This window comes from Marmota marmota, unplaced genomic scaffold (assembly GCF_001458135.2).
Source record: "Marmota marmota marmota unplaced genomic scaffold, marMar, whole genome shotgun sequence".
Taxonomy (NCBI): domain Eukaryota; kingdom Metazoa; phylum Chordata; class Mammalia; order Rodentia; family Sciuridae; genus Marmota; species Marmota marmota.
Genome location: NW_025999897.1, coordinates 1,726,064 through 1,731,212, shown reverse-complemented (window position 1 = coordinate 1,731,212; position 5,149 = coordinate 1,726,064).

Here is a 5,149-nt window from a genome sequence, read left to right as displayed (position 1 = left end):
TCCCAAATCGACATTCCAATAAGTGGGTGGGGACAGTTTCTAGTAGGCTGCCAAAGAAGATAGCTTTTAGTGGGAAATGGGGACAGAAAACCACAGCAACAAAACATAAACAGTACCATAGAGAAATCCCTTTAGAAATAGGTGGGTTAAGTGAGTCCTGCTCTTCAATAGCTCCTGCCAACACTTCCACTGAGTTTCAAGACGGCGGAATGGAGGAGGCCTGTCTGCTCTGTGGTGTAAAACCAAGAAAGCAGACAGGCAGCTCCTTGGCATGGTGGGGGAAGGAAAAACGGGGGAGGAACTTTACTGGGAATGAATTCTGGACATTCAAAGCAGATCAGGGATTCAGGAGGGTGGATAGAATACAATAAGAACAGATCCCCAGCACCAGCACCAGTGCCGCGGCCATCAGGGGTGCCTGCCAGAGGGTCCCTCCCACGTGCAAGGTGGAGGGGTAAAGGGATTAAAGGAATCCACATACTAGGAGGTCTGAGGTGTGTCTGGGTGCATGTAGATCAGAGATCAAAGACGTTGCATGACTAAATGGAAAGTCATGCCACACGATATCCTTGTGCAGGGAGGAGGGTACATCTCTCCTGGCTGCTGGAGCGCAGAGAAGGAACCGTCTTGCAGCTGGGGTGAGGTGGCCAGCAGCTGGGGAACCGAAAACTGGAAAACCTCAGCTTGGCCCAATATTCAGGCCTGGCAAACCCACATTGCATGACATGGAGTGTGCCTAAGTGACCAGGGGAAAATCAAACATGGAGAGGGGTTTACACCGGGGAATTCAGGTCGTGGGAACCCACCCATCCCCCCCCCCAGACCTGCTGGGAGAGACAAGTCTGGCCCAGATTTCAAAAGAGTGTAGACAGGTACACCGTCAGAGTGCACACCTGAAATCCCAGCAGCTCTGGAGGCCGAGACAGGAGGATTGTGAGTTCAAAGCCAGCCTTGGCAACAGCAAGGTGCTAAGCAACTCAGTGAGAAGCTGTCTGTAAATAAAAATACAAATTAAGGCTGGGACATGGCTCAGTGCCCCTGAATTCAATCCCCAGTAGCCCCGCAAAAAACTATAGAGTGGGGGTGGGAGAGGCTGAGTTTGGAGACTGTACCTGAGAGACCAAAAAAACACAGGGTCCGTGGGTGACAGAGTAGACTAAGTATTGGCTCCTCTAGTGCCTGAGTGGAACCCAGGGGAGATTGTGGACTGGCAACTCCTGGGCCCTAGAGGGTGCTGATTTAAAATGTCCAGGCCAGTTGCCATTCAAGAAAGAATCTGGAGCCTACATAAGCCTAAACCCCACCCCCAGGAGCTCTGCCTCTGGGATTTCCTCTCACGCTCCTAACCCCACCTAACACTGCTGAGAAGGATCTTTTGAACTCCAACAGAAACAATTCTTTAATTGTTTAAATTAAACATGGAGGATTTTTTTTAATTTAAAAAATTTTTAATTTTTTTTGTCCAATTGTGACTTGAATGCTTCGTGGACACTTATACATACTCCTATTTGTTTCTTTTTTTTTTCCAGCATTATTTGAAATCAGTTATTTTTCATGGATTATTATTTTGAGGACTAGGATATTTAATTAGTATATTTTGGTTTTGTTTTGTATTCTTTTATTTCAATATTTATTTTTTTAAATTTTTATTTCATATATATTTTCTCTCATCTGTTTCCCTCAACTCTCTTTTCTACTGCTAACAGCCAATCTGTATTGTTCTCTCTTTCACTCTTCCTTTAATTTTTTTACTTCTATTTTCTCTTTTTCTTTTCCATAATCATCACATCCTACATCGTTTCTGTTCTCTCCCTGTCCACCATTTGAAATTATAGACCCTTTTGCAAACCTAATGTGGGCAATAATTGACCACATCATTTATGTTTATTGTGACAATTAACATTGTAGATGTCACAGCAGGAGCTATTTGGTTTAATGCTGTATACTATTGGATGTTGTTATTATTTGTCTCCCTCTAAACAGTGAGGTACTCAAAGCCTTCAGGGACACTGTAAGTACACAGGGAAATCTACTGCCTCAGATCCATAGTGTTAAATGGGTAGACACATAAACAACATGAAAAAGCAAGGGAACAAATCACCCCCAAACAAAAATACTTTAATTACAAAATCCATCAATACCATATTGGAAGAAATGTCAGAGGAGACGTTTAGAATGTTCATAGTTAAACTGATCTTTGAGATAAAGGATGATGTAAGAAGTTAAATCAGAAAATATAGGAAGTGAGATGACTTCAGTAAAGAGATAGAGACTCTGAAAATCCTTGAAATGAAGGAATCAATAAACTAAATTAAAAATTCAATGAAAAGCATCACCAGCAGACGAGACCACTTGGAAGACAGAGTTTCAGGCAACAAAGACAAAACATCTAATGTTGAAAATAAAGTTGGCCATGGAGAAAAGATGTTAACAGATCATGAACAGAACATCTAAGAAGGGCTGGGATTGTGGCTCAGCAGTAGAGCGCTCGCCTAGCACGGAAGCGACCCGGGTTCAATCCTCAGCACCACATAAAAATAAAGGCATTGTGTTATGTCCATCTACACCTAAAAAATAAATATTTTTTTTAAAAAAGAACATCTAAGAAATATGGGATAACATGAAAAGACCAAATATAAGATTTATCAGGCTAGATGAAGACTCGGAAATATAAACAAAAGGAATGTACAATCTTTTAAATGAAATAATATCTGAAAATTTCCCAAACTTTAAGAATGAAATGGAAAGTCACATACAGGAGGCTTACAGACCCCCAAATATACAAAATTACAACAGACTCACACCAAGACTCACACATTATTATGAAAATGCCAAACATGGAATAAGGATAGAATTTTTAAAGGCTGCCAGAGAAAAATGACAGGTCATATTTAGAGGGAAAACAACCTGGATCTCAGCCGATTTCTCAACCCAGACCCTCAAAGTTAGGAGGTCTTGGAATAATATATGCCAAGCTCTGAAAGGAAATGGATGCCAACCAAGAATATGCTATTCAGCAAAATTAAGCTTCAGAATTGATGATAAAATAAGAACCTTCCATGATTAAAAAAAAAAGTTAAAAGAATTCAGAACTAGAAAGACTGCAATACAAAACATACTCAATAAAATGAAGAAGAAATGGCAAATAAAATTGAAAACAGGCAAAGGGAGGAACTACACTAGAAAAGTCAATCAAAGAAGAAACTAATACAAATGAAAAACCATAAATAAATAGAAATGACAGGGAATAAAAATAATTTCTCAATAATAGCATTAAAAATGGCCTAAACTTATCAATCAAAAGACACAGACTGGCAGATTGGATTGAAAAACAAAACCCAACAATATGAGGTTTCCAAGAGACTCACCTCATAGGCAGAGACATCCACAGACTAAAGGTAAAAGGGAACAATGTATCACTCGCATGGATCATGTTAAACCAGCAGGGGTTTCTATGCTCATATCAGATAAAGGGGGCTTCAGGCCAACATTAATCAAAAGGGACAAAGAAGGACTTGGTCATACTGCTTAAGGGAAGTGTACATCAACAAGACATAACAATCATAAATATTGATGCCCCAAACAATGGAGCATCTATGTACATCATTCAAACCCTTCTCAATTTCAAGACTCAAATAGATATTAACACAATAACACTGAGTGACTTTAACATGCCTCTCTCATCACTGGCTAGATCCTCCAAACAAAACTAAAGAAGCTATAAAACTAAAAAATACATTTAATAGTTTAGGCTTAACAGACATATATAGAACTTTTCATCCATCAGTGACTGAATATACTCTCTTCTCAGCAGCATATGGATCCTTTTATAAAATAGACTATATCTTAGGCTACAAAGCAACACTTAGCAAATACAAAAAAATAGAGATAATACCTTGCATTCTATCACGTCATAATGGACTAAAATTAGAAATCAAAGAAAAATAAAAAATAGAAAGTACTCTAACATCTAGAGCCTAAAAAAGATGCTACTGAATGATCAATGGATAGCAGAATAAATCAGGGATGAAATAAATAATCATAGATAAAGGAGAATAGCAACAAAACATATCAAAATCTCTGGGACACTATAAAGGTGGTTTTAAGAGGAAAGTTCGTTACATTGAGCTCATTTATTAAAAGAAGAGGAAGTCAATGAATAAATAACCTAACATTACATCTGAAAGCCCTAGATAAAGAAAAACAAATCAACACCAAAAGCAGTAGAAGATAGGAATTAAAATCATTGAAATTGAAACAAACAAAAACAAATTCAAAAAATCAATAAAACAAAATTTTGGTCTTTAGGAAAAAAATGAAATTGATAAACTCTTAGCCAAGCCAACTAAGAGAAAGAGGGAAAAAATTCAAATTATGAAAATTTGTGATGATAAAAGAAATATCACCATAGACACTATTGAAATACAGATGATAATCAGAAACTATTTTAAAAATTTTACTCCAATAAGTCAGAAAGTGCCGCAGTCCTGCTGGCTGCAGCAAAATAATCAGGGGGGTGACGAATAACTTGTGTACTTGATACAGCAGGAGTAGGAGCCGTTTATTGCAGGACAGGAGCAGTATTTATACATTCCACACAGCTTATCTAATTAACATAAACTAGATACATCAGTCAACCAATAAGGAATCTCCACACTTAATGGCTCGCTTTTGTTACTTCTCAAACCACTCCCTCTGGCATTTTGCCAGGCACCATCCAGACTTGTTTACGAACTCTAACATTCCCCTGGCAAAATGCCAGGTGTTATTTTGACTTGTTTACAGACTCTAACATTTCCCCCTTTTGTTTAATTTAAATAACGACCATAGTGGTTTTTACAGAAACACCATAAATAACCTGCTACAAACAGAAAGGGAGGATACAAAATGCCACAATACCAAGCCACTTGATGGCTCCATGCAAGAAGCCCTTGGAAAAATTATACCAGCAATGACACTGTTAGCAAAGATACCGAGTTACAATTTGTTATAGATTACAGTTTGTTGTCTCAGTCCAGGTAAAGCAGTGTCTTAATAGATTAACTCACAGTCCAGGTAAGTTCTGCAGGCAGCTAGCTTGATTCGAAGTCTCGTCCATTTCTCAGCCGAAGTCTTGTCCGGTTTTCAGCAACACTGGAAATTCTTCCAC